This window comes from Mirounga angustirostris, unplaced genomic scaffold (assembly GCF_029215605.1).
Source record: "Mirounga angustirostris isolate CCGP_5_RB_7025 unplaced genomic scaffold, mMirAng1.0.hap1 SCAF_11, whole genome shotgun sequence".
Lineage (NCBI taxonomy): Eukaryota > Metazoa > Chordata > Mammalia > Carnivora > Phocidae > Mirounga > Mirounga angustirostris.
Window position 1 is genome coordinate 94,185,710 of NW_026991719.1, and position 22,706 is coordinate 94,208,415.

At 61.4% G+C, this 22,706-nt stretch overlaps 1 long non-coding RNA gene across 3 annotated transcripts in view; it reads left to right on the top strand.

The window, feature by feature from the left end:
* Positions 1–1,191: 1,191 nt before the first annotated feature.
* Positions 1,192–22,706, top strand: part of LOC123848942 (uncharacterized) — a 60,753-nt gene continuing 39,238 nt past the window's right edge. The window contains exon 1 of one of the 3 annotated variants that reach the window (XR_010406230.1): positions 1,192–2,316. This is a non-coding gene — a long non-coding RNA (uncharacterized LOC123848942). The remainder of the gene's footprint in view (positions 2,317–22,706) is intronic. The other 2 variants (XR_010406229.1, XR_010406228.1) reach the window with 2 other exon arrangements.

Here is a 22,706-nt window from a genome sequence, read left to right on the forward strand (position 1 = left end):
GGGGCGCCTGGGGGTGCTCAGTGGGTTAAGCATCTGCCTTTGGCTCAAATCATGGTCTCAGGGTCCTGGGATCGAGCCCTACATCGGGCTCCCCACTCAGCGGGGAGTCTGCTGCTCTCCCTCTGCTCCTCCCCACTGCTCGTGCTCTCTCTCCCCCGCTGAAATAAATTAATAAAAAAATCTTTAAAAATCCATGGTATGGATATAACACAATTTGTTTAAACATTCATCAGTTGACAGACATTTGGGTTGTTTCCCCCTTTTGGCTTTAGGAAAAATGCTGCCACAGTCATGTACATGTTTTTGTCTGAATATGTTTTCAGTTCTCTGTTATACCCAGGAGTGCAATTGCTGATCATGTGGTCACTCTGTAACTTTTGGTGGATGTGCTTTCCACAGTTTTTGTACAATTTTATATTCTCACCAGCAGCGAATGGGGGCTCCAATTTCTCCACATCCTTATCACACTTGTTATTTTCCATTTTTCATTACAGCTGTCCTGGTAGGTGTGAAGGGGTATCTCCTGTGATTTTGATTTCTCTAATGATGTTGGGAATTTTTTTCGTGTGCTTTTTGGGCCTTTGCGAGGAGAGAGCAAAGGCTTTTACAGTATGAGAGCCCCGTGTGTATGAATGCGTCCTGTGCAGCCCTGGTTCACCAGGGCAAAGCCATTTAGACCTTGGTCTCCAGGTACAATGGGTGGTTAGTAGTTACGGAATCTGCGTCTGTCCAGGGAAGGGGGACAGAAGAAAAGGCTTTGGCTTGGATCTCTGCGTGAGGAAATGGCCCTTACTCCCTAAAGGGAAGGACAGGAAACACAGGGAGGAATCCAGAGGGGCAGCTGAGATCCAGAGGCCAGGGATGGGTCAGGAAATTCACTTTCCACTCTGCCTGGTGGGGAAGGTGAGGCAGAGCATTCACCCCTCCCTCCACCCTCTGGGAGTGGAAGGCAGCAGGGATTTGTGAGATTTCCTGTGTTGACCTGAAATGCAGAAAGGCAGCTGCCTGACCAGGACAAAGCCCCTCAGGGTCCTCATTGTCTTCCTTCCTTCCCGCCCTAGAAATCCCCACCCACTTCTGTCCAAACAACTAGGGAATGGGTGAGAAAAGGGGTCTGGGAGTCAGAGCCTGAGCCAGGCTGGGAGTAGCCTGGACTGGATGGTCCTGAGGGGACTATGCAGGTGTGGGCAAAGGTGACTTCAATTTCTCCCTTGAAATATGTCTGTATTCATGAAGATCCTTTTTCTTAAATAAGCAAGGACTCCAAACAGGAAGAGTCAACAAAGTTCATTGTTTAGTAACCAAATAGCTGGAGGACCCATGAATCTGGGGAGCTGCTTCGACGACTGTTTTAAAAGATCTTTATTTGCATCCATCTCTCTGTCTCTCTCCTTAGGTTACAACCTGCTGGGAGGATCCACGCACCCAATTAACACCCCTCATCTCTGAGTGGCCGCATCACCTGTTAGGCTCGTGTTCCTCTCGTCATCTACACGTGTCTCCATCATGGGAGCATTCTTTTGCAAGAGCAACGTGTTCCTCTCTCAATAGTTAGGAAGAAATAAATCAAGACGGCGGTCAGGCAGGAGAGACCTGCCAGTCACTGTGATTCCTTCGGCTCCAGCACATCCGCATCCACCTAGGCGGTGTGGACACCGCCTGCAGCAGCCCCGGCCCCACGCAAGGAGCGCTGGCTCCCTAGCAGGTCCTTGGCAAAGGGCGGGAGGGAGGTGACGGGGAGGAGGGAGCGCCTGCTGTCCGGATGCCAACTCTCACCTAGGGAGGGAGCAATTAAAGTTTTCATAACCTCAGGCATAAGAATGATGCAAACTTGTAACATCATTTGGGAGTGTATTTATTTAAACTTCTTTTCCCTCTAAGTAGTTTTGCGACTGTTGAACGGTAAATTTCCGGTTTTATTGTATCAGCACATTTATCATTTACTTTCTTGCTGGCAGAGACCCAGCAAGGGGGACAAAATTGGTTCTCCTTTGCACCTGGCCTTAGGCGGGACTCCCCTCGGACTTTCTCACGCCCGCCTCTCCCCGCCCCTTCTCGCACCCGGGACCTTCTGAGGCTGTCCCACCCCTCCGCTGGGCGGGGCTGGGGGTGTGGATACTTGATTTCTCTGACTCCCCGCGCTGCGGGAGTCTTTCAACTCTCACCCGCTCCCGGGAACAATGAAGTGAAGTTCAGGTTTGAGGGCAAGTGATGGCTCCCTATTCCGGGTCAGAGGTGCGGCGGTGGTCCCGAGGTGTCAAGACTGAACGACCGGGTGCGACTGGGTCTTTGCCGACGGCGTGTTGCCTCCGCCAGGTGGGTCCCTTGGCCTTTGTCCCTTTGCCTTTCCTTTCCTTTCCTTTCTGGGACGGGAGGGGGCCCGGGGCCGGGGGCCGGGTTTGGGCGGCCCTTCCGGGCCCGAGGACCTTCCCTGTCCCCCAGCGTGTGGGCAGCCTGTGCCCGGCGTGCTTACCTAGGCCCTCGGTGGCTGCAGCCCCGACGGCTGGGAGGGACGGGGCCGAGGCGGGGCGAGGTCCGGCGTTTGGGCGAGGCTGGTCGGGCGTGAGCGCCGGGATTGGACCGCCGCCTACGTTCTAAGTTCTGTGCCCCGGCGGGGGTAGGGGGGAGAGCCTGGTCGTAGCGCCCCTGGGGCCTCCGCGGCCGGCGGGTGGGCCTGGGAGCGTTTCCCTGTGGCTGTGGGTGGGCCCGCGGATTCCTGGATTCCTTCTCCCCTCTCTCCCCTGGCCTTCCTCCCTATTTGCGTGGCCGCGGGAGGTTCCGCTTGGTCGGTTTGGACGGAGGGCTCCTTGGAACGTAGCCCAAGAGAAGTAGTATTTCCTTGAATGAATTTTTGACCTAAAAAAATTACAGCTCCATTTCCACGTGTGCATTTAACCATGGGGAAGAAAAAGCCCCCCCCAAATTTCAGGGGCTCTCCCCAAGTGATGGAAATGCTGGTAGTTTACTGTTTTAATCTAGTTACAGCTTTGTGAAGTAGGGGTTATCCGAAAGGAGGATGCCTTCTATTAAAGAAATAGTGAAGCTTTCTAAAGAAATAGTTTCAGGTTAGTAAAGATAATAAAAGGTAATGGTAACACAAATTATGAGTAAGGTAAATCGTGTGGATTTTAAAAGTCCAAAAGGAAAACAACCTGGTTACTTTTAGACCCCACCGATAAGGCTGGGGGAGGGGGGGCGTGTGCGTGGGTACACGCTTGTTGCTGACAGGCGGAGGATTGGCCTTATTTCCAAAATTGAAAAATTCAAATGACTTGTTCAGAGAAATTTTGATGGCAAGGGAGGGCAATCGAGATAGAAAAGGTCAGGGATTTTCATACGAAGGACAGTACTTTGTTTACAGGAGGATTATAACCATTTAATGGGTAAAGGGCACTTGCAACAATGCAGACCTAAGGGAGGTTGGGAAATGGAAGGTAATACAGCCCCCTCAGATGGGCCCGTCTTGGTTGGGAACTCGTAATAGATAAGAAATTATACAGAAGTGTAGTTTCTGTTTGTATTTCCCTTATACCAGTGCCTGAGGAATCGTTTTGTAAATTTAAGAGTTCTGTTTTTGTGAACTGTTAATATCTCTTTCTATTTGCTAGTTGCTAATCTTTCTCTTATATGATAGCTAGGAGCTCATGCTATATATTAGGAAGACTACTAAAGTGAATTGAAAATATTTTTTCCTCTCAGTGCTTTTCTAATTTTGATTATGGTTTTTCTTCTTTAACATGGTGAATTTTATGTGTTCACATTTACCCGTTTTTTTCAACGGACTTTTGAGTCAAAGGTACCAAAGGCTTTTCCTGCTCCAGAGTTATAAAGGAATGTGCACATTATTTCCTCCAGGACTTCTGGAGTTCCATGTAGAGTTTATCCTGGTTTATTGTGAGCTTTGTGAAACTAACAGCCTATTGCAGATGGCTACCCCTTTATCCCAAGGCAGACCACTCTTACTGATTTGGGAGGCTGCCTCATTGTATACTAAATTTTTGTGTGACTTCAGGTTTATTCGTGGATTTTGTGTTGTACTATATATTTTCACATGTGGCAAGACCAGTTCTTACAATTGACATGGCTCTCAATTGTCATAATGCTCCAAAACATTCCTGCCTGTTTATTTTCCCTTACAAACAATGCAAACGAGCAACAAAACATTTAAAAGTCTTTTGTATTTTTCTTAGCATTAGAATAGATTGATGAGGGGCGCTTGGGTGACTCAGTCCATTAAGCATCTGCCTTTGGCTTAGGTCATGATCCCAAAGTCCTGGGATCCAGCCCTGCATCGGGCACCCTGCTCAGCGGGAAGCCTGCTTCTCCCTCTCCTTCTGCTGCTTCCCCTGCTTGTTCTCTCTGTCAAATAAATAAATAAAATCTTAAAAAAAAGAATAGATTGATGAATTAACTGATGAAAAATTGAAATGTTCATCAGATAAAGTCTCCTTATTCAAAAATAAAGTACAACTTTATGCTTCTTAAAGTCTACTTTTCTATCGTTCAGGAATTTTAAGGTTGCCCTTCAGTAGATTTTCATGTAACTTTTAGTGTATGCCTAAGCATGTAATCTTTGACTATTGGTATGTTAAAATCCTGTCCACTTTATTTTTAACTGGCCATTTATTCATGGAATTGGCTTTTAGAAATCAGTAAAGCCTTTGGTTACCAAGATAGTTGTTAACTTTCTCAATATCAGTGAATGGTATATTCTCCACAATGTAATCGACCCTTCAAAAGGTTACAACATTTTAAACCATACCCCTCTGAGGATCAGATTTTTGAGCACTGGTTGGGTAAAGTTGGGGGGAAAAAGTTATAAATCAATGTCTTTAAAAAGTTTGGCCTTACAATATTCATTCTATTTTTAAAATTTTATTTAAATTCAACTAAAAACATATAATGTATTATTTGTTTCAGGGATATAAGTCTGTCATTCATCAGTCTTATACCCAGTGCTCATGAACACATAGCCTCCCCAATGTCCATCACCCAGTTACCTCATCCCTCTACCCCCTTCCCCTCCAGCAACCCTCATTTTCTTTCCTGTGATTAAGAGTCTCTTATGATTTGTCTCCCTCTCTGATTTCATTTTGTTTCATTTTTTCCTCTCTTCCCCTATGATCCTCTGCCTTGTTTCTTAAATTCCACATATCAGTGAGATCATAGAATTCTTTCTCTGATTGACTTATTTCACTTAGCATAATACCCTCTAGTTCCATCCCCATCGTTGCAAATGGCAAGATTTCATTTTTTGATGGCTGCGTAATATTCCATTGTGTGTGTATGTGTGTGTCTTTATATATATATATGACATCTTCTTTATCCATTCATCTGTTGATGGACATTTGAGCTCTTTCCACAGTTTGGCTATTGTGGACACTGCTGCTATAAACATCGAGGTGCAGATGCCCCTTTGGATCACTACATTTGTATCTTTGGGGTAAATACCTTGTAGTGCAATTGCTGGGTCGTAGGGTAGCTCCATTTTCAACTTTCTGAGGAACCTCCATACCGTTTTCCAGAGTGACTGTACGAGCTTGCATTCCCACCAACAATGTAGGAGGGTTCCCCCTTCTCCACATCCTTGCCAATACCTGTCATTTCCTGACATGTTAATTTTAGCCTTTCTGACTAGTGTGAGGTGGTGTCTCATTGTGGTTTTGATTTGTATTTCCCTGATGCCAAGTGATGTTGAGCTTTTTTTCATGTGTCTTGGCCATTTGGATGTCTTCTTTGGAGAAATGTCTGTTCATGTCTTCTGCCTATTTCTTGATTGGATTATTTGTTCTTTTGGTGTTGAGTTTGATAAGTTCTTTATAGATTTTTGGATACTAGCCCTTTATCTGAGGTGTCATTTGCAAATATCTTCCTCCAATCTGTTGTCTTTTGGTTTTGAGGATTATAATATTCATTCTTGCAGAGTTGAAATGTCACTACATTTTTTAACACCTCATTGGAGGTGGACTGAAAACTAAATCTCTCGGTTTTTATACACTTATATGATTGTAAAAATTTTGAAGGTTAATATTAAGTAGGGAAAAATGCTAAGAACTTATTTACTAAACTAGCAACAAGTTCCTGTCAGAAATGAACTCAAGGTCCCTACCCAATTCTGAGCAAGATGTTCTCAGTATGTCATTTCCACCAAAATTAACAACAGGGTGTGATGAAGATAGACAATGTAGACCTCCTGTAAACAGGAGGAATTTGGAATAGACTGGAAGCAAGGAAAAGAGGGCTAAATAGACTATTATGGAAAATAAATGTGTTCAAAAGACTTTGATTCAAGGACTCCAGGAGATGAATATATCAATTCATACTGAAAGAATGTAGATCCCATTATTAATATATAAAAGATGGATTTTAAAACTGGAACCTATGACCTAGGCATTAAAGGGGATTAAAAAAAACTTAATATACTTCTATTACGCTTATATTTCATGGACTAAAGAGATATATTTGCTACTAAAAAGAAGGTAACCTGGGCATAACCAGGACACGGATGTTCAGCCGGTGAAGTGTCTCCCTTCCGGTGTGGGTCATGGTCCCAGCGTCCTAGGATCCAGCCCCCCATGGGGCTCCTGGCTCCCTGCTCCGTGGGGAGTCCGCTTCTCCCTCTGCCTCTCCCTCTCCTTGGGCTCTCTCTCTGTCAAATCAATAAATAAAATCATAAAAAAAAGGTAACCACTGCTAAATAAACTACTCCTCACTGTATTCAAATGCTACTATTGGCTGTATGATTTTCAACAATTAAATGGTATTAAAACTATTCTATGAATTTTTTACAAATACATATATATATATAATGTATATATCTTATATATATATATACACACACGCATTTTTAAGCAGACGGGATTATTTATTATTGCCTAGAAGTTGGCTTTTATATGGTGAAAATGAGGTGAATATATTAAATTCAGACCTTGAGAAAAATGAGAAAAGGACACTGACCCTCAACCCCTACTAAATCACTTTCTGGCTCTGATATATAAATCAGATGACTCCAGACAAGGCTCGCCCTGCAGACTACAAGAGGACTATTAGTGAGATTTTAAACTCTTGAAAAGAAGATTCAACACCACCAACAAAAACTAGGGTTGTTGTACGAACCTAACATAAAGTTGACTCTTGAAGACTCCTGCAGAACTCCCTTGTAAGAGAGGCAGCCCTTGATAGGTTCATGGCAATGCCAGGACATTGAGAATCCTCAGACAGCCATGCGCCATGGACCTGTCCCGAGACGCAGCCTGGGCCAGGCCCGGGGCCGCTTTGGCGACCCTGGTGCGGCTGCCGGCTGCCCTCCGCACTGACCCGTGTGGGCCAGGGTCCACGTCGGAATCCCGTTTGTGGGCGGAGGGGCGGGACGGCCGTGAGGAGAGGCCGCGGGCCGTGGGCCCGGTGCTCGGGACCCCTCCGTCCTCGGGCCGTTGGAGGCGGACCTCACTGCCGACCCCACGGCCGGTGGCCGTGTTACCGCCTCCGCCGACCTTTGTGTCTGGCCGCTGCAGGCCTCAGGGTCCCGCTGGCCTCTGGGGGAGTCCGGACGGAGGATCGGGCACCGACTGGCTAGGGGTGGCTGGGGCTCTGGGCCCTCGAGCGGACCAGTGTGTCTCCTGAGGCGTCCTGCAGAGCTGCGCCGGTAAAGATGGAGGCCCGGAGGGGCCTATGGCCACTGCCGGGCGGCTCGCTGAACCTGCCGGGCCTCGCCCTTGCTTTTCGGCAGGCTACGTGGAGCCACAGGGGACGAGGCTCCGAGCCAGGCAGCCTCAGAAGCGGGAGTGGGCTCCCCCACGAGAGCAGAGCTGCGGGGCGGGACGGGGCGGGGCGGGACGGGACGTGGGAGCCGCCATGGTGGAGCCCGTGGCCAGGGCTTGGCCTTTTTTCTTCGGCGAGGGGCGGAGGGAGAGGCCCTGGGGGAAGGGCCGGTTGGTGGCCGTGGAGCAATACTGCCATCAAGCGGAACTGCCCTGCGGATCCCGTGAGCCCACGGCCGAGGCGGGCCTGGGAGTGAAGTCGGAGCCCCAGGCGGGAGAGAAGGGGCCCGCAGTCCCAAGGTGCCTGGCCCTTCTGACACGCACCGCACACTGGTCCGTTGACGGCCAGCTCTGAAGCAAGCGTGGCATCGGGACGCAGAGGCAAGAGCCAGCCAGCCGGCCGTTCCTTGTCGTTGCCCTGCCCGCCCTGGTGCTGTGTTGGGGAACGTGTGGCCCAGAACGCGCACTGTGCAAACTCAGACGCCTCGGCGCGGCGGGGCGGGGCGGCTGGGCCTCGACTTGCGTGGGGGAGCACTGGGGCCCGGCCTCCGCCAGACGCCAGAGGCGGGGAAGCCCCTGCAGATGGCGGTGCAGCTGCCCTGTGTGTGTCAGGCGAGGGCTTCGTGGGCCCAGGCCTGGTGTGGGGGGGAGGGGGCGGTTGGTGGCCGCGGTGGCGGGGAAGGGGTGGGCAGAACGGCTAAGGAGGCTGCTGGTGCTTCCACTTTGGCTCGTCCCAGGGTGGGCGTGTCCCTCCTGGACTCCTCTCCTCCTGCTATCGGCCACCACTATCTTCCCCACCCCTACCCCGCCGCCTCCCGAGACCACCTCACCCTCCAGGTCCCTGGACACCGGGTGGCTCGCCTCCACACCTGATCCTCAGAACCGGACGCAGGGACATCAGGGCCCTGGGCCCTCCCAGACCGACCCTGCTCTGGCTCCTTGGGGAAGGGGCACGGCGGCCACCCAACGCGCGTGGGCCCAAGGCCTCACTGGCGCCCCTGGCCCGGCTGGGTGCTCCTTCCCGCTCCGGGCTGGCTTGCACCCCTCTCGTCCCGCCCAGACATGGCGGCCGCCAGGGTGCCGAGCCCTGGCTTCCCGTGCCCGCCCCGCAGGGCACCGGGACCTCGCGCTCTGTCCCGCTACCCGTCCCTGGAGCCCTCCCAGGTTGCCCCGGGGGAGCTCTGCACCTCGGGGCAGTTGCGGGGTGGTGCCACGGAGGTAGGGCCCGTCTCCAGTCCCGCCTGGGACTCCCACGTCACTGCGGGGCCTCTCCACTCGGGGCAGGCGCAGCGCGGGGCTCAGGGGACCGCCGAGGAGTTCCGCTTGATGGCAGTATTGCACCACGGATGCCAACCGGCCCTTCCCCCACGGGCCTCTCCCTCCGCCCTTTGCCGAAGAAAAAAGGCCACGCCAGAAAGAAAACAAAAAGAAAAGGCCAGGCCTGTGTCCACCCTCCCTGGCTCCAACATGGCGGCTCCCACGTCTGGGCCGCTGTGGCGGAGGGGAGCATTCCCGCTTCTGGGGCTCCAGGGAGCGGAGTCTCGTCCCCTGGACAGCGGGCCGAACCCCGTGTGCCCAGACGGACCCGCAGTCAGGCACCTGTCTGCCACGGCCACGAGGGAAGCTCCCGCACTGGAGCACACGGGCACACCTTAGCGGAGACCCCAGCTGTCCCAGTAGCCTCACGCGTGGAAGGAAGGTCGGGCATGGGTCGTGCCTTCCCCCGCACACGTGTGCCCAAGCATCCGCACAGGTCCACCACCACCACCCCGACCGAGTGCGTGAAGGCAGCCTGTTGCCCCTTCTCCTCGCACATGTCGTCAGTTCCCAGAAAGCCCCTTAGTGTGTGTGTGAAGGGGACAGGGCGGGGCGGGGGGGGGGGGCGGTAGGGAGGAGGCCGCGAAGGGAGAGGCTGTGCATGCTCACCTACTTCTTGGCCAGGGGCACCCCGGTGTTGACCCCCTGGCTGTCCTTGTCCCCCAGCCCTTGCCCGAGAGCCCGGCGACGTGCACGAGCTCTTTGGGCCCCGGCGCCAGCAGCGGCCCCCGCAGAGCTTGGGTCCCCGGAACCGTCGGCCGCCCTGCTTGCCCTCTCGGGGGCCTACCCAGATGGCAGCAACTGGTTCACCCTGGGCCCGAGGTCGAGGAGCGGGGCTTCGCTGGCCTACTCTTGACTCCAGGTGGGGAAGGTGGGTGTCGATGCGGTGAATCCGGAGGATGAGGTTCTTGAGGGTTCGAGCGGTCCCCGGGGAGGGTATCCGTGGCCTCTGTCACCATTCCCGACCTGGGCCCCGTGGGGTACCGGGGGGCCCGTGCCCGCACTGTGTTTGGCGAGCCGACCGCGAACCCAGTGCCGACCCAGCCTAGCTAGGGGGCACCTGTGTCGCCTCCCTTCGCGCGACCCGACCGTCTGAGCGGTTGACTGCTCTCGGAGCCAGGCCCTCCCTTCCCGAGGCGGCGCATCCCCACTTGAGGGTCTTCCGTGGCTCTTGGCTGCGCTCCGAGGGTGCTCAGACCTTTGCTTTGTGAGCGGAAGGGAATCCCTAGAGTGGGTGGCAGGCCCCGGAGAACGGAGACGGGGGATTTCAGCCGGGCTGGGGTGGCGGTGTTTGGGGGGGGGGGTGGGAAACTGTCTGCCAACCTACTTGGAAGGCCGGACAGGTGACAGTGTCCGGGATGTCCCTTTGGACTTGAGCCGGCCCGGGCCTAGCGCGGGTCAGGGAGAGGAGGGTGGGGAAGCAGGCGACCCCCAGAGGGGCGGTGGGCGCTCTGGCTCCCTACTCGTGACCGCACGCTGCTCTGGCTCCCTTGACGTGGGCCCGGGAGGTGGGCGGGCGGGCGAGCGTGCGTTCCTGGACCGGTGCGGCGGGCCCACTTCCGACTTGGCCCGTGCCGGGCTGTCTTGGGGTGGACGCGTCTCTTTGCGGGGCCCCGTGGCTCCATGCTGAAGGAACGGAGCCCCTCTGGTGCATCTTCCTTCTCCCCCCACCGCCAGCCGCGGCCAGGCCCCAGCCCGGCCCCAGCTCTCGGGGCGTGAGTCTCCCAGGTGAGCAGGGTTTCTGTCCAACAGGGTGTCGTTCAGCCAGGGTCTGCAGAACCGAAGCGTGGGAAGGGACCGGAAGGACCCTCTGGAGGTGGAGGACGGGGAGCGGGGGTGGTTTGCGAGTGGGGTGGTGTTGCTTGCCACCGGAGGGACCGCATATCTGCTCCCTGCCCTGGGCAGAGTGAGGTGGTGGGCCTCTCGGGCCGAGTCCTGGGCGAAGCAGGGCAGGAAGCAAAAGTGTTCCCCAAGGGTTGAAGTTGGACGAGCCTCGTGCCATTCTAGAGCAGGGAGAGGGCCCCGTGTGCACGAAAGGAGCGCCGTTATGCCCTTGGGCGCAGGGGCTGGGGTAGAATCGGACACCTGTCGTTCACCTACTCGGGCGCTTGCTGTGGGTTGTGCGGGCCACCTCCTGAGGTTTGCAAAAGGGTGACATCCACCTGTGATGCACCGTTGTCTCTGGGGGACGGTGCCTGTGTGAGCGTGTGCGTGCATGCGTCCGTTCACATGAAGTAGTGTGAGCGCGTGTTTCTGTGAGTGCAATGTGTTTTCCAGCGTGTTCGTAGTGTTTGTGTGTGTGTGTGTGTGTGTGTGTGTGTGGTTTTTTCCTCTTCTATGCCCCAGGCACGAGAGGCGGGTTGTCAGGGTGCACATGAAAGGGACCGTGAGGTGTCCACCCCAGGATCCGGGCCGATGGAGGGGAGAGAAGAGCAGCAGTGGGGTGCATTGGCCCGGCCATGCTCCGCTGGGAAAGGCCCGGGTCCTGGAGAGCAGGGGCCCACTTGGGGCTGGCCCGTCCCTGGCCTGCCCCCTCCCGTGGGAGCGGTCCCGAGACGCAGCCTGGGCCAGGCCCGGGGCGCTTTGGCCACCCTGGTGCGGCTGCCGGCTGCCCTCCGCACTGACCCGTGTGGGCCAGGGTCCACGTCGGAATCCCGTTTGTGGGCGGAGGGGCGGGACGGCCGTGAGGAGAGGCCGCGGGCCGTGGGCCCGGTGCTCGGGACCCCTCCGTCCTCGGGCCGTTGGAGGCGGACCTCACTGCCGACCCCACGGCCGGTGGCCGTGTTACCGCCTCCGCCGACCTTTGTGTCTGGCCGCTGCAGGCCTCAGGGTCCCGCTGGCCTCTGGGGGAGTCCGGACGGAGGATCGGGCACCGACTGGCTAGGGGTGGCTGGGGCTCTGGGCCCTCGAGCGGACCAGTGTGTCTCCTGAGGCGTCCTGCAGAGCTGCGCCGGTAAAGATGGAGGCCCGGAGGGGCCTATGGCCACTGCCGGGCGGCTCGCTGAACCTGCCGGGCCTCGCCCTTGCTTTTCGGCAGGCTACGTGGAGCCACAGGGGACGAGGCTCCGAGCCAGGCAGCCTCAGAAGCGGGAGTGGGCTCCCCCACGAGAGCAGAGCTGCGGGGCGGGACGGGGCGGGGCGGGACGGGACGTGGGAGCCGCCATGGTGGAGCCCGTGGCCAGGGCTTGGCCTTTTTTCTTCGGCGAGGGGCGGAGGGAGAGGCCCTGGGGGAAGGGCCGGTTGGTGGCCGTGGAGCAATACTGCCATCAAGCGGAACTGCCCTGCGGATCCCGTGAGCCCACGGCCGTGGCGGGCCTGGGAGTGAAGTCGGAGCCCCAGGCGGGAGAGAAGGGGCCCGCAGTCCCAAGGTGCCTGGCCCTTCTGACACGCACCGCACACTGGTCCGTTGACGGCCAGCTCTGAAGCAAGCGTGGCATCGGGACGCAGAGGCAAGAGCCAGCCAGCCGGCCGTTCCTTGTCGTTGCCCTGCCCGCCCTGGTGTCCTGTTGGGGAACGTGTGGCCCAGAACGCGCACTGTGCAAACTCAGACGCCTCGGCGGGGCGGGGCGGGGCGGGGCGGCTGGGCCTCGACTTGCGTGGGGGAGCACTGGGGCCCGGCCTCCGCCAGACGCCAGAGGCGGGGAAGCCCCTGCAGATGGCGGTGCAGCTGCCCTGTGTGTGTCAGGCGAGGGCTTCGTGGGCCCAGGCCTGGTGTGGGGGGGAGGGGGCGGTTGGTGGCCGCGGTGGCGGGGAAGGGGTGGGCAGAACGGCTAAGGAGGCTGCTGGTGCTTCCACTTTGGCTCGTCCCAGGGTGGGCGTGTCCCTCCTGGACTCCTCTCCTCCTGCTATCGGCCACCACTATCTTCCCCACCCCTACCCCGCCGCCTCCCGAGACCACCTCACCCTCCAGGTCCCTGGACACCGGGTGGCTCGCCTCCACACCTGATCCTCAGAACCGGACGCAGGGACATCAGGGCCCTGGGCCCTCCCAGACCGACCCTGCTCTGGCTCCTTGGGGAAGGGGCACGGCGGCCACCCAACGCGCGTGGGCCCAAGGCCTCACTGGCGCCCCTGGCCCGGCTGGGTGCTCCTTCCCGCTCCGGGCTGGCTTGCACCCCTCTCGTCCCGCCCAGACATGGCGGCCGCCAGGGTGCCGAGCCCTGGCTTCCCGTGCCCGCCCCGCAGGGCACCGGGACCTCGCGCTCTGTCCCGCTACCCGTCCCTGGAGCCCTCCCAGGTAGCCCCGGGGGAGCTCTGCACCTCGGGGCAGTTGCGGGGTGGTGCCACGGAGGTAGGGCCCGTCTCCAGTCCCGCCTGGGACTCCCACGTCACTGCGGGGCCTCTCCACTCGGGGCAGGCGCAGCGCGGGGCTCAGGGGACCGCCGAGGAGTTCCGCTTGATGGCAGTATTGCACCACGGATGCCAACCGGTCCTTCCCCCACGGGCCTCTCCCTCCGCCCTTTGCCGAAGAAAAAAGGCCACGCCAGAAAGAAAACAAAAAGAAAAGGCCAGGCCTGTGTCCACCCTCCCTGGCTCCAACATGGCGGCTCCCACGTCTGGGCCTCTGTGGCGGAGGGGAGCATTCCCGCTTCTGGGGCTCCAGGGAGCGGAGTCTCGTCCCCTGGACAGCGGGCCGAACCCCGTGTGCCCAGACGGACCCGCAGTCAGGCACCTGTCTGCCACGGCCACGAGGGAAGCTCCCGCACTGGAGCACACGGGCACACCTTAGCAGAGACCCCAGCTGTCCCAGTAGCCTCACGCGTGGAAGGAAGGTCGGGCATGGGTCGTGCCTTCCCCCGCACACGTGTGCCCAAGCATCCGCACAGGTCCACCACCACCACCACCCCGACCGAGAGCATGAAGGCAGCCTGTTGCCCCTTCTCCTCGCACACGTCAGCTCCCAGAAAGCCCCTTAGTGTGTGTATTAAGGGGACGGGGCGGGGCGGGGGGGGGGGGCGGTAGGGAGGAGGACGAGAAGGGAGAGGCTGTGCATGCTCACCTCCTTCTTGGCCAGGGGCACCCCGGTGTTGACCCCCTGGCTCTCCTTGTCCCCCAGCCCTTGCCCGAGAGCCCGGCGGCGTGCACGCGCCCTTTGGGCCCCGGCGCCAGCAGCGGCCCCCGCAGAGCTTGGGTCCCCGGAACCGTCGGCCGCCCTGCTTGCCCTCTCGGGGGCCTACCCAGATGGTAGCAACTGGTTCACCCTGGGCCCGAGGTCGAGGAGCGGGGCTTCGCTGGCCTACTCTTGACTCCAGGTGGGGAAGGTGGGTGTCAATGTGGTGAATCCGGAGGATGAGGTCCTTGAGGTTTGGAGCGGTCCCCGGGGAGGGTATCCGTGGCCTCTGTCACCATTCCCGACCTGGGCCCCGTGGAGTACCGGGGGGCCCGTGCCCGCACTGTGTTTGGCGAGCCGACCGCGAACCCAGTGCCGACCCAGCTGAGCTAGGGGGCACCTGTGTCGCCTCTCTTGGCGCGACCCTGACCGTCTGGGCGGTTGACTGCTCTCGGAGCCAGGCCCTCCCTTCCCGAGGCCGCGCATCCCCACTTGAGGGTCTTCCGTGGCTCCTGGCTGCGCTCCGAGGGTGCTCAGGCCTTGGCTTTGTGAGCCGGAGGGAATCCCTAGAGTGGGTGGCAGGCCCCGGAGAACGGAGACCGGGGATTTCAGCCGGGCTGGGGTGGCGGTGGGGGTGGTTGGGGGGGGGGGGAAACTGTCTGCAAACCTGCTTGGAAGGCCGGACAGGTGACAGTGTCCGGGATGACCCTTTGGACTTGAGCCGGCCCGGGCCTAGCGCGGGTCAGGGGAGAGGAGCGTGGGGAAGCAGGCGACCCCCAGAGGGGCGGTGGGCGCTCTGGCTCCCTACTCGTGACCGCACGCTGCTCTGGCTCCCTTGACGTGGGCCCGGGAGGTGGGCGGGCGGGCGAGCGTGCGTGCCTGGACCGGTGCGGCGGGCCCACTTCCGACTTGGCCCGTGTCGGGCTGTCTTGGGGTGGACGCGTCTCTTTGCGGGGCCCCGTGGCTCCATGCTGAAGGAACGGAGCCCCTCTGGTGCATCTTCCTTCTCCCCCCACCGCCAACCCCCGCCAGGCCCCAGCCCGGCCCCAGCCCTCGGGGCGTGAGTCTCCCAGTGAGCAGGGTTTGTGTCCAACAGGGTGTCGTTCAGCCAGGGTTCGCAGAACTGAGGCGTGGGAAGGGACCGGAAGGACCCTCTGGAGGTGGAAGACGGGAGTGGGGGTGGTTTGCGAGTGGGGTGGTGTTGCTTGCCACCGGAGGGACCGCATATCTGCTCCCTGCCCTGGGCAGAGTGAGGTGGTGGGCCTCTCGGGCCGAGTCCTGGGCGAAGCAGGGCAGGAAGCAAAAGTGTTCCCCAACGGTTGAAGTTGGACGAGCCTCGTGCCATTCTAGAGCAGGGAGAGGGCCCCGTGTGCACGAAAGGAGCGCCGTTATGCCCTTGGGCGCAGGGGCTGGGGTAGAATCGGACACCTGTCGTTCACCTACTCGGGCGCTTGCTGTGGGTTGTGCGGGCCACCTCCTGAGGTTTGCAAAAGGGTGACATCCACCTGTGATCCACCGTTGTTTCTGGGGGACGGTGCCTGTGTGAGCGTGTGCGTGCATGCGTCCGTTCACGTGAAGTAGTGTGAGCGCGTGTTTCTGTGAGTGCAATGTGTTTTCGATCGTGTTCGTTGTGTGTGTGTGTGTGTGTGGTTTTTTTCCTCTTCTATGCCCCAGGCACGAGAGGCGGGTTGTCAGGGCGCACTTGAAAGGGACCGTGAGGTGTCCACCCCAGGATCCGGGCCGATGGAGGGGAGAGAAGAGCAGCACTGGGGTGCATTGGCCCGGCCACGCTCCGCTGGGAAAGGCCCGGGTCCTGGAGAGCAGGGGCCCACGTGGGGCTGGCCCGTCCCTGGCCTGCCCCCTCCCGTGGGAGCGGTCCCGAGACGCAGCCTGGGCCAGGCCCGGGGCACTTTGGCGACCCTGGTGCGGCTGCCGGCTGCCCTCCGCACTGACCCGTGTGGGCCAGGGTCCACGTCGGAATCCCGTTTGTGGGCGGAGGGGCGGGACGGCCGTGAGGAGAGGCCGCGGGCCGTGGGCCCGGTGCTCGGGACCCCTCCGTCCTCGGGCCGTTGGAGGCGGACCTCACTGCCGACCCCACGGCCGGTGGCCGTGTTACCGCCTCCGCCGACCTTTGTGTCTGGCCGCTGCAGGCCTCAGGGTCCCGCTGGCCTCTGGGGGAGTCCGGACGGAGGATCGGGCACCGACTGGCTAGGGGTGGCTGGGGCTCTGGGCCCTCGAGCGGACCAGTGTGTCTCCTGAGGCGTCCTGCAGAGCTGCGCCGGTAAAGATGGAGGCCCGGAGGGGCCTATGGCCACTGCCGGGCGGCTCGCTGAACCTGCCGGGCCTCGCCCTTGCTTTTCGGCAGGCTACGTGGAGCCACAGGGGACGAGGCTCCGAGCCAGGCAGCCTCAGAAGCGGGAGTGGGCTCCCCCACGAGAGCAGAGCTGCGGGGCGGGACGGGACGTGGGAGCCGCCATGTTGGAGCCCGTGGCCAGGGCTTGGCCTTTTTTCTTCGGCGAGGGGCGGAGGGAGAGGCCCTGGGGGAAGGGCCGGTTGGTGTACGTGGAGCAATACTGCCATCAAGCGGAACTCGTTGGGGATCCCGTGAGCCCCGCGCTTCGGCTTCCCCGGGTGGAGTGCTGTGGGAGTCCCAGGCGGGTGGGGAGATGGGCCCTCCCTCCTACCCCCCGAGTGGCTCGAGGTGTAGAACTCCCCCTGGGCAACCTGGGAGGCTCCAGGGAGGGCTAGCGGGACGGAGCGCGAGGTCCCGGGGCCCTGCGGGTCCAGCACGGGAAGGCAAGGCTCGGGACCCTGGTGGCCGCCCTGTCTGGTGGGGATCGGAGGCGGAGAAGCCACCCCAGAGCGGGAAGGAGCACCCAGCCTGGCCGGGGGCGCTGGGCCTCTGGCCCGTGGACGTTTGGCCGCCTGCCCCTTCCCCTAGGAGCAGGGGCAGCATCGCCTTGTGCGAACCCAGGGCCCTGGAAGCTCCGCCAAAAGCGGGCACAGACAGGGTCATTGGGAGGCCGCTGCCATTGGCGGTGGGCGTGGAGGCGGGACCCCGATGTCCCTGTGTCCGGTTCGGGAATCAGGTGTGCAGCTTGGCCACCCGGTGTCAAGGGGTCTTGAGGTGGTCTCGGGAGGAGAGGGTCTTGCGGGTGGCGGGGGTGTGGGTGGGGCATACGTTCCCGCACAGAGTGGAGTGCGGAAGGGCCAGGCCCGTCCTGGGACTAGCCAGAGTGGAAGCAGCAGCAGGGGCCTCCCCCGCCGCACCCCTTCGCCCGCCACCTCCGCCCCCCTCCTAGCACTCCCCCCGCCCCCCCTCCCAACCGGGCCCAGGCCCAAGAAGCGGTTGCCTGACCCAGACAGGGCAGCTGCAGTGCCATCTCGCGGGGTCTCCCCCTCTCTGGCCGTCGGGCATACCCCACTGCTCCCCCACTCGAGTCTAGGCGGAGCCGAGCCGTCCGTCCGCCAAGGCCTGGGCATTGGCACACTTCACTTCTTGGGCCACCTTCTCCAACATCCCACCAGCGTTCAGGGCAATGACAAGCATGGCTCCTGGCTGTGCATCCCAAGGCCACACCTGCTTCGGAGCTGGTCATCAACGGACCAGCGTGGAGAGTCTGCCGAAAGGGCGGGCACCGTTGGGTGGCGGCCCCTGGGCCGCGGGCCCAGCCCCCTTTGGCCCACTGCACCGACAGTCAGGCGCCCGTCTGCCCGTGCCCTGAAGGAGGCTCACGCTCTGGATCGGCGGGACCAACCTTAGTGGAGACCCCGGCTGTCCCAGTAGCCGCACGCACATGTGGAAGAAGGGCCAGGCTGGGGCGAGCCTTCCCCCCTCCGGGCGTCCACGCGCGTCCGCGCACATTCCCCGTGCCTCGCCCCTGCTACCCCCAATACCCCCACCCAGTGCTGAAGGCAGCCGGTTGCCCCTTCTCCTCACACCAAGTGAGCGTCGGGAAAGCCCTGTGCGCTCCCTTTTGGGGGTGGGGGGTGAGGGGGCTGCGTGGGTAGTGGAGCAAGATGCCTCCGTCGCTTGTCGCTCACCTCCATCTTGGCCAACGCCCCCCGCCCCCCCGCAACCGCCGAGGTATTGACCTGCTGAATCTCCTCCTCCCCCACCTGTTGCCTGAGAGCTTGGCGCCAATGGCCGCACCCAGGGAGCTTGGGTTTCCCCAACCGTTGACCGCCCTGCTACACCGCTCCGGGGCCTACCCAGAGGGATACAACCAGATCACCCCGGGCCCGAGGCCAAGGAGTGGGGAGGGCTGCGCTGGCCTACTCTTGACTCCAGGTGGGCGAGGTGGGCATCGATGCGGTGACTCCGGAGGATTGGGTCCTTGACGGCTGAGCGGTGGCTGGGCAGGGAATCCGTGGCGTCTGACGCCATTCCCGCCCTGGGCGCCTTTGGGTACCGTGGGGCCCGTGCCGGGACACTGCTTGGCAAGCCGACCGCGAAGCCAAGGCCAACCCACCTGAGCTGGGGGGAACCCGCGTTACCCTCCCTTGGCACGGCGGCGACCCTGCCCCGACCATCGACCATCAGGGCGGTTGACTGCTCTAGGGGCCAGACCCTTCCTTCCCGAGGCGGCGCATCCCCACTTGGGGGTCTACCGTGGCTCCTGCCTGCACTCTGAGGGTGCTCAGGCCTTTGCTTTGTTGGCGGGAGGGAATCCCTAGAGTGGGTGGCAGGCCTCGGAGAACGGAGACTGGGGATTTTAGCCAGGGCGGGATTGGGGGGGGGGGAGCGGGTGGGAAACTCTGCCAGCCTGCTTGGAAGGCCTGGCAGGTGACAGTGTCCGGGATGACCCTTTGGACTTGAGGCCGGCCCGGGCCTAGCGCGGGTCAGGGGAGAGGAGCGTGGGGAAGCAGGCGATCCCCAGAGGGGCGGTGGGCGCTCTGGCTCCCTACTCGTGACCGCACGCAGCACTGGCTCCCTTGACGTGGGCCCGGGAGGTGGGCGGGCGGGCGTGCGTGCGTGCGTGCGTGCCTGGATGGGAGCCGTGGGCCCACTTCCGACTTAGCCCGTGCCGGGCTGTCTTCGGGTGGACGCGTCTCTTTGCGGGGCCCCGTGGCTCCATGTTGAAGGAACGGAGCCCCTCTGGTGCATCTTCCTTCTCCCCCCACCGCCAGCCCCCGCCAGGCCCCAGCCCGGCCCCAGCCCTCGGGGGGTGAGTCTCCCAGGTGAGCAGGGTTTGTGTCCAACAGGGTGTCGTTCAGCCAGGGTTCGCAGAACCGAGGCGTGGGAAGGGACCGGAAGGACCCTCTGGAGGTGGAGGACGGGGAGCGGGGGTGGTTTGCGAGTGGGGTGGTGTTGCTTGCCACCGGAGGGACCGCATATCTGCTCCCTGCCCTGGGCAGAGTGAGGTGGTGGGCCTCTCGGGCCGAGTCCTGGGCGAAGCAGGGCAGGAAGCAAAAGTGTTCCCCAAGGGTTGAAGTTGGACGAGCCTCGTGCCATTCTAGAGCAGGGAGAGGGCCCCGTGTGCACGAAAGGAGCGCCGTTATGCCCTTGGGCGCAGGGGCTGGGGTAGAATCGGACACCTGTCGTTCACCTACTCGGGCGCTTGCTGTGGGTTGTGCGGGCCACTTCCTGAGGTTTGCAAAAGGGTGACATCCACCTGTGATCCACCGTTGTTTCTGGGGGACGGTGCCTGTGTGAGCGTGTGCGTGCATGCGTCCGTTCACGTGAAGTAGTGTGAGCGCGTGTTTCTGTGAGTGCAAGTGTGTTTGCGAGCGTGTTGGTAGTGTGTGGGTGTGTGTGTGTGGTTTTTTTCCTCTTCTATGCCCCAGGCACGAGAGGCGGGTTGTCAGGGCGCACTTGAAAGGGACCATGAGGTGTCCACCCCAGGATCCGGGCCGATGGAGGGGAGAGAAGAGCAGCAGTGGGGTGCATTGGCCAGGCCACGCTCCGCTGGGAAAGGCCCGGGTCCTGGAGAGCAGGGGCCCACGTGGGGCTGGCCCGTCCCTGGCCTGCCCCCTCCCGTGGGAGCGGTCCCGAGACGCAGCCTGGGCCAGGCCCGGGGCGAGTTGGCGACCCTGGTGCGGCTGCCGGCTGCCCTCCGCACTGACCCGTGTGGGCCAGGGTCCACGTCGGAATCCCGTTTGTGGGCGGAGGGGCGGGACGGCCGTGAGGAGAGGCCGCGGGCCGTGGGCCCGGTGCTCGGGACCCCTCCGTCCTCGGGCCGTTGGAGGCGGACCTCACTGCCGACCCCACGGCCGGTGGCCGTGTTACCGCCTCCGCCGACCTTTGTGTCTGGCCGCTGCAGGCCTCAGGGTCCCGCTGGCCTCTGGGGGAGTCCGGACGGAGGATCGGGCACCGACTGGCTAGGGGTGGCTGGGGCTCTGGGCCCTCGAGCGGACCAGTGTGTCTCCTGAGGCGTCCTGCAGAGCTGCGCCGGTAAAGATGGAGGCCCGGAGGGGCCTATGGCCACTGCCGGGCGGCTCGCTGAACCTGCCGGGCCTCGCCCTTGCTTTTCGGCAGGCTACGTGGAGCCACAGGGGACGAGGCTCCGAGCCAGGCAGCCTCAGAAGCGGGAGTGGGCTCCCCCACGAGAGCAGAGCTGCGGGGCGGGACGGGGCGGGGCGGGACGGGACGTGGGAGCCGCCATGGTGGAGCCCGTGGCCAGGGCTTGGCCTTTTTTCTTCGGCGAGGGGCGGAGGGAGAGGCCCTGGGGGAAGGGCCGGTTGGTGGCCGTGGAGCAATACTGCCATCAAGCGGAACTGCCCTGCGGATCCCGTGAGCCCACGGCCGAGGCGGGCCTGGGAGTGAAGTCGGAGCCCCAGGCGGGAGAGAAGGGGCCCGCAGTCCCAAGGTGCCTGGCCCTTCTGACACGCACCGCACACTGGTCCGTTGACGGCCAGCTCTGAAGCAAGCGTGGCATCGGGACGCAGAGGCAAGAGCCAGCCAGCCGGCCGTTCCTTGTCGTTGCCCTGCCCGCCCTGGTGTCCTGTTGGGGAACGTGTGGCCCAGAACGCGCACTGTGCAAACTCAGACGCCTCGGCGGGGCGGGGCGGGGCGGGGCGGCTGGGCCTCGACTTGCGTGGGGGAGCACTGGGGCCCGGCCTCCGCCAGACGCCAGAGGCGGGGAAGCCCCTGCAGATGGCGGTGCAGCTGCCCTGTGTGTGTCAGGCGAGGGCTTCGTGGGCCCAGGCCTGGTGTGGGGGGGAGGGGGCGGTTGGTGGCCGCGGTGGCGGGGAAGGGGTGGGCAGAACGGCTAAGGAGGCTGCTGGTGCTTCCACTTTGGCTCGTCCCAGGGTGGGCGTGTCCCTCCTGGACTCCTCTCCTCCTGCTATCGGCCACCACTATCTTCCCCACCCCTACCCCGCCGCCTCCCGAGACCACCTCACCCTCCAGGTCCCTGGACACCGGGTGGCTCGCCTCCACACCTGATCCTCAGAACCGGACGCAGGGACATCAGGGCCCTGGGCCCTCCCAGACCGACCCTGCTCTGGCTCCTTGGGGAAGGGGCACGGCGGCCACCCAACGCGCGTGGGCCCAAGGCCTCACTGGCGCCCCTGGCCCGGCTGGGTGCTCCTTCCCGCTCCGGGCTGGCTTGCACCCCTCTCGTCCCGCCCAGACATGGCGGCCGCCAGGGTGCCGAGCCCTGGCTTCCCGTGCCCGCCCCGCAGGGCACCGGGACCTCGCGCTCTGTCCTGCTACCCGTCCCTGGAGCCCTCCCAGGTAGCCCCGGGGGAGCTCTGCACCTCGGGGCAGTTGCGGGGTGGTGCCACGGAGGTAGGGCCCGTCTCCAGTCCCGCCTGGGACTCCCACGTCACTGCGGGGGCCTCTCCACTCGGGGCAGGCGCAGCGCGGGGCTCAGGGGACCGCCGAGGAGTTCCGCTTGATGGCAGTATTGCACCACGGATGCCAACCGGCCCTTCCCCCACGGGCCTCTCCCTCCGCCCTTTGCCGAAGAAAAAAGGCCACGCCAGAAAGAAAACAAAAAGAAAAGGCCAGGCCTGTGTCCACCCTCCCTGGCTCCAACATGGCGGCTCCCACGTCTGGGCCGCCGTGGCGGAGGGGAGCATTCCCGCTTCTGGGGCTCCAGGGAGCGGAGTCTCGTCCCCTGGACAGCGGGCCGAACCCCGTGTGCCCAGACGGACCCGCAGTCAGGCACCCGTCTGCCATGGCCACGAGGGAGGCTTCCGCTCTGGAGCACTCGGGCCGACCTTAGCGGAGACCCCAGCTGTCCCAGTAGCCTCACGCGTGGAAGGAAGGTCGGGCATGGGTCGTGCCTTCCCCCGCACACGTGTGCCCAAGCATCCCCAAGCATCCGCACAGGTCCACCACCACCAGCACCCCGACCGAGAGCATGAAGGCAGCCTGTTGCCCCTTCTCCTCGCACACGTCAGCTCCCAGAAAGCCCCTTAGTGTGTGTGTGAAGGGGACGGGGCGGGGCGGGGGGGGGGCGGTAGGGAGGAGGACGAGAAGGGAGAGGCTGTGCATGCTCACCTCCTTCTTGGCCAGGGGCACCCCGGTGTTGACCCCCTGGCTCTCCTTGTCCCCCAGCCCTTGCCCGAGAGCCCGGCGGCGTGCACGCGCCCTTTGGGCCCCGGCGCCAGCAGCGGCCCCCGCAGAGCTT